We start from the raw sequence: 14,089 nt of genomic DNA, 5'->3' as shown, positions 1-14,089 counted from the left end.
GCCCCTGGCGAGATCGTAAGTATCCGGACTCCTGAATAACTTCAAGGTTTTTTCTTTTCGCCACATAATGTCTTTCTAATGCCGCATACAACCCTGCAGTCCGCCCAAGGATGATCTTCCCGTTTCGTCGAGCGGGTCCTTGGGTGCGTCGGATATGGATTCCCTTCCGACTGCCTCCACCCCCTAGTGCCGCGGACGACGCCGAGGTGGGGTCCCAGGAAGGGACCTACCAGGAGGAGGAGGCCCCGGAGGTGTCACAGGACAACCTCCCGGACTTTGCGCCGGACTCGGCCCCGGAGGCCACAGTGGCTCCGGAGTCCGGTGGGCGACCCCTTCGTAAGAAGGGCAAGACCGCGACGCCGGCTGCCTCCGTCAAACCGAAGGTGCCGGATAATTTGCTGGAGGCGCTCAATGGCGCCTCCATCGAAGAGGAACACCGCACTGTTATGAGTGCGGGGATTCAGAAGGTTTAGCTCGCCAAGAGCGGGCTGACCGAAGCCTGCAGCAGCCTTCTAACAGGCTTTGAGGTAAGAATTTCAATATATGTAAAATGGTACCGCATAGACAGTAGCCCCTGATGCTCGGTTCGGTGTTCGGAAAGAAAAGCCGGACTAAGGATCTTTAGAAAGATAAACGCATGAGTCATGAAAATATGTCAATATGGGATTGCAGGCTGTGCTGCTGACCTCCGCCGCACTGACTGCGGAGGTCAATACTTTGAAGAAAAACCTCGAGCGGTCCGAGAACGAGCTCGGCCGTGCCAAGAAGCAGCTCGAGGAAAAAGAAGGTGAGTAATACCTTATGAAAATTGTACCTTACAGAAAAGGATTTGGTTGCAAGAAAAATGACAAGGATAACTTGGGTATTGCAGGGGCCACTAACGAGGTGGCGACCCTGAAGGAGGCAGTGGCCGCGGCCGAACGCAATGCGGCCGTGGAGCGCACCGAGCGAGAGAAACAGGAGGCACGGGTGGCGGAGGTACAGCAAGAGCTCCAGGATCTCGTGAAAAAACAGGAGAGCTTGGAGCGTGACTCGAAGACTCGAGAGTCTGAGCTTGCAACGGCTCTTGAGAATGCCAAAACCGCTAAGGCCAAAGCCTACAAGGCCCTCCAGGAGATTGAGGCGATGAACAAAATAGCAGCGGGTAAGGCATTTTTCATGCAAAGTAAGCATGTGAGTGTTAATTACCTGTTGCTTACCCGAATTCGAAGCTCTCCAGGAGCGTTCGCAGATCTTCCTTGCAGCGTGGCCGATGCTGCCGCATTTTACCGGGCCGAGGAGGGGAGCTCGACGGAGAAGGTCTTCTGGTCTCAGTATGCTGAGGCCGGACATCTGGTGCCCCTTAGCGACCAGCTGAAGCAGCTGGTCGAGCTCCACAAGGCGGCCGAACAGGCCATGAAGGGCCTCATAGTTCGGTTGTGGCCGAAGGAGGCCATGCCTGGGAGCTACTTCGGCCTAGTGCGGCGGCTGGTGGATGCGTGCCCGTGGGTTGAAGTCATCAAGCATTCCGCTTGTATTGAAGGTGCCCGCCGGGCCCTTGCCCGCGCAAAGGTGCACTGGGGCAAGATGGATGCCCAGAAGCTCGTGACGGACCCACCACCAGAGGGCAAGGAGCATCGCACGCCCGAGATGTATTATAAGAGTGTGCTGAAGGGCGCCCGCACTATTGCGGGTGAGTGCTCCAAAGATGTAATATTTGAGTAGACTCGCATTTTGTTATCCTATGCGCTGAAAACTTGGTTCATATGCGCTAAGCAACGCTTGTTAATTTAAAATATTACCTTCTGTGCGGCTGTTTATCAAATCTGAGAGATGGCAAGTCGTCGGCTTCGGCCCCCATGCCACGAGTGCTGGGGTGTTCGGGATAAACTCGAGCGCTCTTGTTCACATTTTTGGGAGGCGCTCGACACAGCGAACAAGGCAACCGGACTTATAATGCTTGAACACTCTCACTTAGCCATAGAATTCTATAATTTTAAATTTCGGCGAAGCCCCTAGTCTTCGGAAGGCCGAATTTAGGGCGCTATCCACGCCTTGGCCAGACAGTATCCGGCTCCTCGCTCTAAGCGGCATAAGTCTTTAAGGACTCGCAAAAAACCTCTCGAACAGCGACCGGCTCTCGCCTCATCATGACGATCAGTTTTAGCTTTCTCCACTGAGGCGTTAACCCAGCTCAACTGGGGCGCAATCGCAGTGGTTCTCCCAGTGCTACCTTAGCCGATATAACGGAACGTAAGGTACCAAAACATGGGAGCCGGGCAAACCCAACTATTGACCCAAGACATGATTCGGAGCCGCTGCATATAGTGCTATAAGTTCGGGGTGCCGCACTTGTGAAAGTGTTCGGACTCATCACACCATGATTCGGGGAACATAAGCCCCTGATGTGTATTAGTCGTACCAAAGTGTACGAATGCAGTATGCCGTGAATGAACATATGTATGAAAAGGAAATGCAATTATAAGCAAAAAGGTGCTGCATTGTTTTATTCAATAAGTGCTGCTACGGATGCAGAACGATACAAATAGTGCGATAAGCAAGGTATGGGACTGTTAAACATGTCCCCCTCCAGGGGTAGGCTGCAGATTGGTGTATAAAAATGCTCGTAACGGAGACCACCTGTATATTTGTTGTAGCCTTTATCCTTCACTGGCTGTTGCATTGTGAGTTCGGCAGATCTGCTGCCGGACAGGGCCTCTGACAAATGGAGTCATGTGTGTAAAAAATAAAAGGTAAAAAGAAAAGAAAAAAGAACGACACACTTGAGAGCCCTTGGTGTGGTTTAGCCGTAGTCTGGGTTTATCGTGGTCGTGCCCCTCTCCCCATGCCCATGGTATCTTCAGAGCGTAATGGTGTACGCGAAGGACTTGCTTTAACGTTTCGCAGGAGCTGGGGTTGGGGCCGCACTGCTACGCGTGCCCGGAACGTGCCAGGTGGTCTTGTTGTAAGTTACTTCGGGCGCGCTTAGCTGTGTCCGGCCGCTTAAAGGCCGGACTCAAGAATTTGCCTTAAGAGGCTGCATTACACTTCTACCGCGAGAGCCGCTGTATGTTCCTCCGTGCGGAGAGAACGTTCAGTGTTGCCATTGACCGTGATGACTCCTCGAGGGCCTGGCATCTTGAGCTTGAGGTCTGCGTAGTGCGGCACCGCGTTGAACTTTGCAAACGCAGTACATCCGAGCAAGGCATGATAGCCGCCGCGGAACGGGACTATGTCGAAGATTAACTCCTCACTTCGGAAGTTATCCGGGGATCCGAAGACCACTTCCAGTGTAATTGAGCCTGTACAATTGGCTTCTACACCTGGTATGACGCCTTTAATGGTCGTTTTGGTAGGTTTAATCCTTGAGGGGTCTATGCCCATTTTGCGCACTGTATCCTGGTAAAGCAGGTTCAGGCTGCTGCCGCCGTACATTAGGACTCTGGTTAGGTGAAGTCCATCGACGATTGGGTCTAAGACCAGTGCGGCGAATCCGCCATGGCGGATGCTGGTGGGGTGGTCCCTTCGGTCAAAAGTGATCGGGCAGGAGGACCATGGATTGAACTTCGGGGCAACTGGCTCCATCGCGTAGACATCCCTGAGTGCATGCTTCCGCTCCCTTTTGGGTATGTGCGTTGCGTATATCATGTTCACCATCCGCACCTGTGGGGGGAAACCCTTCTGTCCTCTATTGTTCGGCGGTTGGGTCTCGTCCTCGTCATCGCTATGTAGCCCCTTGTCATTGTTTTCGGCAATTAACTTGCCTGCCTGCTTGAATACCCAACAGTCCCTGTTGGTGTGGTTAGCTGGCTTTTCGGGGGTGCCGTGTATCTGGCACAAGCGGTCGAGTATTCGGTCCAAATTGGACGGACCCGGAGTAGTTCTTTTGAATGGCTTTTTCCGCTGACCGGGTTTAGAGCCTCTGAATACGTCATTGCCTGCCGTATCCTCAATATGATCGCCATTAATGCGGCGTTTGTTTTTGTTGTGACGCGGCCTGCCATTTCGGTCCTTGAAGTCCGGACTGCCAGAATTTTTGCTGAGGTTGTTGCTGCGTGCTAGCCAGCTGTCCTCACCCGCGCAGAAGCGGGTCATGAGTGATGTGAGGGCTGCCATGGATTTCGGCTCTTCCTGTCCCAGGTGCCGGGCAAGCCACTTGTCGCGGATGTTATGCTTGAAGGCCGCGATGGCCTCCGCATCCGGACAGTCGACGATTTGGTTTTTCTTGGTTAAGAACCGTGTCTAGAATTGCCTGGCCGATTCATCTGGCTGCTGAATTATGTGGCTTAGGTCATCAGCGTCTGGTGGTCGCACATAAGTGCCCTGGAAGTTATCAAGGAATGCGGCTTCCAGGTCCTGCCAACTCCCAATTGACTCTGCTGGCAAGCTGTTGAGCCAATGCCGGGCTGGTCCTTTAAGCTTGAGGGGGAGGTATTTGATGGCGTGAAGATCGTCACCGTGGGCCATGTGGATGTGAAGGAGATAGTCTTCAATCCAAACCGCAGGGTCTGTTGTGCCATCGTAGGATTCAATATTGACGGGTTTAAACCCTTCGGGGATTTGATGATCCATTACTTCATCTGTGAAGCATAGTGGGTGTGCGGCGCCTCTGTACTAGGCGATATCACGACGGAGCTCAAGGGAGCTTGGTCTATTTTGTTCGGCCTGGCCGGACTTACTGTGTCCGGCGCGACGATTGTCGTCACGTATCGTGGGATGCCCACGCAATCCATATATCGATCTTGATTGTCTTGCCTTATCCTCCAATATATCTCGCAAGTCCGAAGTGTTCCCCTGTGGCCGTGTACTTTTCGAGCGATGCCGGGGTACGGGTCTGGTGAAGGGCTTAGAGGCCACTCTATCGCGACCACGGGGTGGTCGGTCAGCCGTATTGTCTCCTGGTGATGCGGGTTCGTAAGCCTCCTCCTCTAATTGGGGGACCAGCTTGCGTTTAGGGTAGCTTTTGGAGGGGCGTTTGAGCTCATGCTCTTCGGCCGCGAGGACTTCAGTCCATCTGTCGGCTAGCAGATCCTGATCAGCTCTAAGCTGTTGCTGCTTTTTCTTGAGGCTGTTCGCCGTGGCGATAAGCTTGCGTTTAAAACGCTCTTGTTCGACGGGATCCTCAGGCACGACGAATTCGTCATCGTCGAGGCTCGCTTCGTCTCCGGAGGGAGGCGTATAATCCTCTGCCTCTTCTCCTGCCGCTCCTTCATAAGGGCTGGCGTCTCCGTCCTCCTGCGCTGCATCTTGCTGGAGCGGGTTGTCTTCGGCACTGTCCAGTGTATTATTGTCTCCGGTGTCGGAGTCTTCATTCTTGCTGTGGTGGGATTTAGAGCGGCGCCGCTGACGCCGGCGCTTGGGCTGCTTTTTGGAGGCGTCATCCTCCTCTGTTCCTTCGCCATTCCCATCTTTTGGGATATCCACCATGTATATGTCATACGATGAGGTGGCTGTCCAGTGCCCAGTGGGCGCTGGTTCTTGGTCGTCTCCGGTGTCATCGTCCATACCGTCGATGTCCTCGGAGTCGTAGTCTAGCATGTCGGTTAAATCATCGACAGCGGCTACCAAGTGGGTGGTGGGTGGGCTTTGAATTTCTTCATCGTCCGCATCCCAACCGTCCTGACCACAGTCCGGCCAGGGCTCTCCTGATAATGAGAGATATTTTAGCGAACTCAAGATGTCGCTGAAAGGTGAGTGTTGAAAGACGTTCGCTGCGGTGAACTCCATGATCGGCGCCCAATCGGATTCGATCAGGGCGGGCGCGGGAGGTTCGGAGTCCGGCAAGGAGTCTGGCACCTTGGAGTCACGAGCTTTATGAGGGACAAAGTCAGTGTTCGGCTCTATCGCCGTAGAGGTTGCAGCCCCCGAGGCGGTGTCTAGGCATCCATCCTCGATCTGCGGAGCTGGCTCCGAATTGAAGATCGGAGCGGTTTCGAGTGCGGCCTCCAGGGTACTGTCCAGCGGTAGAGCTAAATCATGCCCGACGTGACAGTGCGGCACGCTCGGCTGTGGCTCGAATCCGTCGAAGATCAAGTCCCCGCGGATGTCAGCCGTGAAGTTAAAACTTCCAAATCTGACCTGACGGCCAGGGGCGTAGCTTTCGATCTGCTCTAGATGGCCAAGTGAATTGGCCCACAGTGCAAAGCCGCCGAATATGAAGATCTGTCCGGGGAGGAAGGTCTCACCCTGGACTGCATCGTTGATGATGATCGAAGAAGCCATCGAGCCTATCGATGACGACACAGAGGAACTCTCAATGAAAGCACCAATGTCGGTGTCAAAACCGGCGGATCTCGGGTAGGGGGTACCGAACTGTGCGTCTAGGTGGATGGTAACAGGAGACGAGGGACACGATGTTTTACCCAGGTTCGGGCCCTCTTGATGGAGGTAAAACCCTACGTCCTGCTTGATTAATATTGATGATGTGTATTACAAGAGTGGATCTACCATGAGATCAAGGAGGCTAAACCCTAGAAGCTAGCCTATGGTATGATTGTTGTTCGTCCTATGGACTAAAGCCATCCGGTTTATATAGACACCGGAGAGGGCTAGTGTTACACAGAGTCGGTTACAATGGTAGGAGATCTACATATCCGTATCGCCAAGCTTGCCTTCCACGCCAAGGAAAGTCCCATCCGGACACGGGACGAAGTCTTCAATCTTGTATCTTCATAGTCTTGGAGTCCGGCCGATGATGATAGTTCGGCTATCCGGACACCCCCTAGTACGGAACTCTCTCACTCCCACTTACTTCTCTCGAGAGAAACTCTTTCTCCAGAAAGGACCCGTTCTTGGCAACAAAGATCTTTCCTTCAGATCTAAGGTAGAAGGTATACCCAATTGTTTCCTTAGGGTATCCTATGAAGACGCATTTTTCTGACTTGGGTTCGAGCTTTTCAGGTTGAAATTTCTTGACATAAGCATCGCATCTCCAAACTTTTAGAAACGACAGCCACTACAAGAGAACCCCCCTATACCAACACATATTTAGCAACGGAGATGACATATGCGTTGGCAGGCCGTGTACTCAACGTCCCCCACCTCCCCGCGAATCGTTAACCTCTTCCCTCTATCCACTTCTTCCTTGATTATCTACACTTCTCCACATCACACAGCCAAACTTGTGGAAAAGGGGGGCGACACAACTTTATCTCCTTGCAGACCTCCCTAAAAAAAATCTCACTGCGGGCCGCCACCACAAATCCTCAATCGATCTCACCTGATCCACCGCCGCTGCCACAAATCCTCCATCGTTCTCACTTGATTTCCCTGCACCGCCGTTGGCTTGGCGCACATCTAGGTTTCCCCACTTGATCCTTGGGTATGACGGTTCCCTCCCCCGGCATGTAGACCATGGCTGGACAAGAAATTGTCACTGTGCTGCTGGCCATGTCCACCGCTGGCACCATCGCGCTCTCCCTGGAAGCCCCACTCCCCGCGCTCCATTTCGATAGTCACCGCAGGGAACGACTACAAGAGAAAGACGCACAAGGTTTCTTCTCCCCTTCTTCTGGGTTTTCTATTTGACTTTGTTGCCTTGGGCGTTCTTAATTCCTTCTATGGTGTGTGCGCGAAGGTGTCCGAGATGCGCCGGGGATGGGGAAGGTCATGCGTCGCTGCGCCGGGAGGCAGCATCTACTCCGCTAGAAGAATGCTAAGCAAAGAAAGTGGCTCTGCAAGATGGTATATGCTTCTTCAGTTTACGCACATTTTTTCCTTCCTTTTTCAGCTAATCATAGTTCAGTTATGAGAAGTCAATAAGAATTCAGTACTGCCAGAACTGTCCACGGTCATGTAGTTTGGTTGGTGTCATGTTCGGAATGCCTGGTGAGATTTCCAGGACTTCATTTGAGTTGTGCCTTTCTTTGCACCATCTAGGTTCAGCCAAAATATAGCTTCTCCTTTGTACTCCTATGATCCTATCTAGATCTCATTGTGCAGGTCGGTATTACTTTGGCTGAACCTGGATGGTGCAAAGTCAGGCTTGCTTCTCTCAGTTTCCTATCTAGATCTCCATGTGCTGGTTGTTACTAGTTGTCTTGATTAATTTAGATAAATACCACTGTGTTTACCTCTTGTTGTTTGATAGGAATTTGGATCAGATGTCAATAGCGCAGGGGCAGGGGGGCTACTCGATGGGCCAAAAAAGCCGAGGTTTGGTTGCAGTTCCCAGATGCACAGCAGTGGTGCGGCGACTCCCATATGCACAACGGTGGCGCGATGACTGCGAGATGTACAGAAGTGGTATGGCCGCTCCATAGTGATGGTTTGTAGTGCAGTACGGTCAGCTAAGCCATCTGCGCCATCCCATCCAATCCAATACCATAGCTCAGTCACCTAGGCTGATATGTCCGTTCATATTTCTAATGCCACATTAACGCATCAATGATTAGTGGTTGGCATTTACTGTAGTTTTTGGCGAATCTCTATGGGTTTGTGTTTCTCGTATCTCTATTGATTTATACTTCTTGATAGGGTCTTAGTCATATTCATACAATACAATGCAATATGCAGCAGCTATAAGTTATACGGATATTACTAGTTGTAGTTGAAGCTATTAATTTTGTACTAGTATAGTTGTTCAGCCAAGTAGGAAAACTTAGATGCATGTACATATATGGAACTGACTATGCAGTATTCAAGTTTCCAGCAATTTTTCGTTGAAAAAACTAATAACTGTTGAAAAAGTAGCTTCCAATTTTGATAGTGATCTTTTACTGCAAACACTGAACCATCTCACTTGACAAAGTTTATCTATTAATTAAATATATTGGCAATACCAAAATGCATCAATTTCTCAGTATTTTAGATTATCTTGAGAGAGTTCAAATTCAGAGTAACATTTGGTCTAGAGACTTTGTGTGAGTAACGATTTTCTGTTGACTTCTCCATTCTAACCATGGAATTTGCTTATGGAGATCATAGTTTGTCTATGGAGAAAATTTAATGTCTGTATACATGCATTCAAAATATTGTTTTGTGGTCTTCTAAATTACCAATACATATGTTGTATCTTCAAGTTACAGAAACTGGATTGTTTCAGGTAGTGATGACATTACGCGGTGACTGTGGACTGTGACGTCAAAGGACAAAACATGGTTCAGGTTTGCCGCTTGTATTTTACTACATTTAAGTGTAGTACGTGAATGTATAATTGGAATATATAGATTTGAATTCACAGCCTGTAAATCCTAGCACCACCACTGGTTCCATGTCAATATTCTTGGCACTTACACATGGAAGATCACTAGTGCCAAATAGGAATTTTTATGATGTAATTTGTAACTGTAGTTCTACCAGCACAAAGGGAAATTGGACTACTAATTGCCATCCTAGATATTATTTCTTATCTACCATATACCTATATTTTTTCCCACCTAATTTGTACAAAAAGAAAACTTTTCTTGCATGTGAAATTCTCATACTGCTTCTGCGAGATATGAGTCGTTACAACTAGATTAGGTAAAACAATTCATCAAATACTGTGTGTGTAAATTACATTCCCTCGCTTCCTATAAAACAATATTTCTATCGACATGGTGAAAATTAATTATGGAATGAGGTGAGTTAGTTTAGTACCCTAATATCTACTTTGTGCTACAGATGTGTGATACTTTCCAAATCTAACTAGTCTAGGTTTTGCGAATATATCACACCATATTCACTCATGCTATCGCGGACTAGTCACATAAGTTTATTCGATATCAATTAGATATGTAGTTTTTTTGGTTAAAAAACTAATGAATTGTAGTTTTTCTTCCGTAGAGATGTACATGTAGAGTTGGTGCTACATTAGCAAAATCTGACCAGTTGATACTACCACTAAAAATGTTAAAAATTATTGGCCATGCAGCCGGATTAATTATTGCATGGCCTTCAACCTTTGTTTGTTGCTCTTCTAAATTTTGCTGCTCTATTAACCTTGTTTTCTACCATAAGTTACTGATCTCATTTCTTTATTTTTGTAGATTCATAAGATATTTTGACGATGCATGGCTTAGACGTTGATTGCATGGTCCAGAATGTTGCTGCATGATAGTCTTATCATTTGATTGCAAGGTCGAGAATGGTGTTGCTGCTGGATAGTTTTATCATCTGATTGCAAGGTCGAGAATGGTGTTGCTGCTATATAGTCTTATCATCTGATTGCAAGGTCGAGAATGGTGTTGCTGTTGGATAATCTTATGTTATGTTTTAGGATATCATTTCCAGTGTCAATGTTTCAAAACTTCTAATTTCGAATAGTTGAGAAAATGATTGAAAGGTCCAGAATTGGGCTAGTATTGTAATCTTTGGATCATGTTCTTTGTAATGCAATAGAGGAAATTAAATATATTAGACCTTTCTCATATATTGTGCCTCCTATGTACTATCCCTGTCGATCTTATTATTATCAATGGCTATATATAAAATACATGTTATATCCATTTGAATATCCTTTTGTGCAGCGTGGCCCGCGACACATATGAACTGTTGTTAAGCTCTTACTAAATACGTTGCCATCTTCCAACGCTTATTCACATCGTTTACCAACGCATGTGTATATGTTGTTGTAGACCTTTGCAACGCCACCAACGGCAACGGATATTAATCCGTTGGTATAGACCCTAACAACGGTTATATAGCCATACCAACAACGCATTGATGCGTTGCTGAAGGGGAGTTCTTGTTGTAGTGAGCTTAGGTTTCTTCCCAAACCATAGTTCATACGGTGTCGTCTCAACGGATTTAGACGGTGCCCTATTTAAAGTGAATGTAGCTGTCTCTAGTGCGTATTCCCAAAAAGATAGCGGTAAATCGGTAAGAGACATCATAGATTGCACCATATCCAATAAAGTGCGATTACGACGTTCGGACACACCCTTACGCTGCGGTGATCCAGGCGGCGTGAGTTGTGAAACGATTCCACATTTTCTTAAGTGCGTACCAAATTTGTGACTTAAATATTCTCCTCCATGATCTGATCGTAAGAACTTTATCTTTCGGTCACGTTGATTCTCTACCTCATTCTGAAATTCCTTGAACTTTTTAAAGGTCTCAGACTTGTGTTTCATCAGGTAGACATACCCATATCTACTTAAGTCATCAGTGAGAGTGAGAACATAACGATATCCTCCGCGAGCCTCAACGCTCATTGGACCGCACACATCAGTATGTATGATTTCCAATAAGTTGGTTGCTCGCTCCATTGTTCCGGAGAATGGAGTCTTGGTCATTTTGCCCATGAGGCATGGTTCGCATGTGTCAAATGATTCATAATCGAGAGACTCTAAAAGTCCATCAGCATGGAGCTTCGTCATGCGCTTGACACCAATGTGACCAAGGTGGCAGTGCCACAAGTATGTGGGACTATCGTTATCAACTTTACATCTTTTGGTATTCACACTATGAATATGTGTAACATCACGTTCGAGATTCATTAAGAATAAACCATTGACCATCGGGGCATGACCATAAAACATATCTCTCATATAAATAGAACAACCATTATTCTAGGATTTAAATGAGTAGCCATCTCGTATTAAACGAGATCCAGATACAATGTTCATGCTCAAAGCTGGCACTAAATAACAATTGTTGAGGTTTAAAACTAATCCCGTAGGTAAATGTAGAGGTAGCATGCCGACGACGATCACATCGACTCTGGAACCATTCCCGACGCGCATCGTCACCTCGTCCTTTGCCAGTCTCCGCTTATTCTGCAGCTCCTGCTTTGAGTTACAAATATGAGCAACGGCACCGGTATCAAATACCCAGGAGCTACTACGAGCACTGGTAAGGTACACATAAATTACATGTATATCACATATACATTTAGTGTTGCCGGCCTTCTTGTCCGCTAAGTATTTGGGGCAGTTCCACTTCCAGTGACCCTTCCGTTTGCAATAAAAGCACTCAGTCTCAGGCTTGGGTCCATTCTTTGACTTCTTCCCGGCAACTGGCTTACCGGGCGCGACAACTTCCTTGCCGTCATTCTTGAAGTTCTTCTTACCCTTGCCTTTCTTGAATTTAGTGGTTTTATTCACCATCAACACTTGATGTTCCTTTTTGATCTCTACCTCTGCTGATTTCAGCATTGAATATACTTCAGGAAAGGTCTTTTCCATCCCCTACATATTGAAGTTCATCACAAAGCTCTTGTAGCTCGGTGGAAGCGACTGAAGGATTCTGTCAATAACCGCGTCATCCGGGAGATTAACTCCCAGCTGAGTCAAGCGGTTGTGCAACCCAGACATTTTGAGTATGTGCTCACTGACAGAACTATTTTCCTCCATCTTACAGCTGAAGAACTTGTCGGAGACTTCATATCTCTCGACCCGGGCATGAGCTTGGAAAACCATTTTCAGCTCTTCGAACATCTCATATGCCCCGTGTTGCTCAAAACGCTTTTGGAGTCCCGGTTCTAAGCTGTAAAGCATGCCGCACTGAACGAGGGAGTAATCATCAGCACGAGACTGCCAAGCGTTCATGACGTCTTGGTTCTCTGGGATGGGAGCTTCACCTAGCGGTGCTTCTAAGACATAATCTTTCTTTGCAGCTATGAGGATGATCCTCAGGTTCCGGACCCAGTCCGTATAGTTGCTGCCATCATCTTTCAGCTTGGTTTTCTCTAGGAACGCGTTGAAGTGGAGGTGGACATGAGCGTGGCCATTTGATCTACAAGACATATTTGCAAGGGTTTTTAGACTAAGTTCATGATAATTAAGTTCATCTAATCAAATTATTTAATGAACTCCCACTCAGATTAGACATCCCTCTAGTCATTTAAGTGATACATGATACGAGTCGACTAGGCCGTGTCCGATCATCACGTGAGACGGACTAGTCATCATCGGTGAACATCTCCATGTTGATCGTATCTTCCATACGACTCATGTTCGACCTTTCGATCTCTTGTGTTCCGAGGCCATGTCTGTACATGCTAGGCTCGTCAAGTTAACCAAAGTGTTTTGCATGTGTAAATCTGTCTTACACCCGTTGTATGTGAACGTTAGAATCTATCACACCCGATCATCACGTGGTGCTTCGAAACGACGAACTTTCGCAACGGTTCACAGTTAGGGGGAACACTTTCTTGAAATTATTATGAGGGATCATCTTATTTACTACCGTCGTTCTAAGTAAACAAGATGCATAAACATAATAAACATCACATGCAATTAAACAGTGACATGATATGGCCAATATCATATAGCTCCTTTGATCTCCATCTTCGGGGCTCCATGATCATCTTCGTCACCGGCATGACACCATGATCTCCATCATCGTGTCTCCATGAAGTTGCTCGCCAACTATTACTTCTACTATGGCTAACGGTTTAGCAATAAAGTAAAGTAATTACATGGCGTTAAATCATCGACACGCAGGTCATACAATAAATAAGACAACTCCTATGGCTCCTGCCGGTTGTCATACTCATTGACATGCAAGTCGTGATTCCTATTACAAGAACATGATCTCATACATCACATATATATCGTTCATCATTCATCACAACCTTTTGGCCATATCACATCACAAATCATATGCTGGAAAAACAAGTTAGACGTCCTCTAATTGTTGTTGCATGTTTTACGTGGCTGCAATAGGGTTCTAGCAACGTGATTTGTCAACTTCTATTTACCCTTCACAAGGACCCTTTTCATCGAATCCGCTCCAACTAAAGTGGGAGAGACAGACACCCGCTAGCCACCTTATGCAACTAGTGCATGTCAGTCGGTGGAACCTGTCTCACATAAGCGTACGTGTAAGGTCGGTCCGGGCTGCTTCATCCCACAATACCGCTGAAGCAAAATAAGATTAGTGGTGGCAAGAAAATTGACAACATCTACGCCCACAACAAATTTGTGTTCTACTCGTGCAAAGAGAACTACGCATAGACCTAGCTCATGATGCCACTTTTGGAGAACGTTGCAGAAAATAAAAAAATCCTACAGTTTCACCAAGATCAATCTATGAGTTCATCTAGCAACGAGAGAGAGGAGTGCATCTACATACCCTTGTTGATCGAGCGGAAGCGTTCAAGAGAACGGGGTTGAGGTAGTCGTACTCGTCGTGATCCAAATCACCGGAGATCCTAGCGCTGAATGGGCGGCACCTCCGCGTTCAA

General features: G+C 47.5%; 1 long non-coding RNA gene across 1 annotated transcript; it reads left to right on the top strand.

The window, feature by feature from the left end:
• Nucleotides 1-7,090: 7,090 nt before the first annotated feature.
• LOC123117016 (uncharacterized) lies at nt 7,091-10,304 on the top strand. The gene is made up of 5 exons (XR_006457257.1): nt 7,091-7,471; nt 7,556-7,662; nt 8,069-8,223; nt 9,023-9,083; nt 9,948-10,304. It is a non-coding gene; the product is annotated as an uncharacterized lncRNA (long non-coding RNA).
• The last annotated feature ends 3,785 nt before the right edge of the window (nt 10,305-14,089 follow it).

This window comes from Triticum aestivum, chromosome 5B (genome assembly GCF_018294505.1).
Source record: "Triticum aestivum cultivar Chinese Spring chromosome 5B, IWGSC CS RefSeq v2.1, whole genome shotgun sequence".
In the NCBI taxonomy this organism is placed as follows: domain Eukaryota; kingdom Viridiplantae; phylum Streptophyta; class Magnoliopsida; order Poales; family Poaceae; genus Triticum; species Triticum aestivum.
The sequence above is the reverse complement of the archived record's forward strand: the minus strand, read 5'-3'. Positions and strand labels throughout refer to the sequence as shown.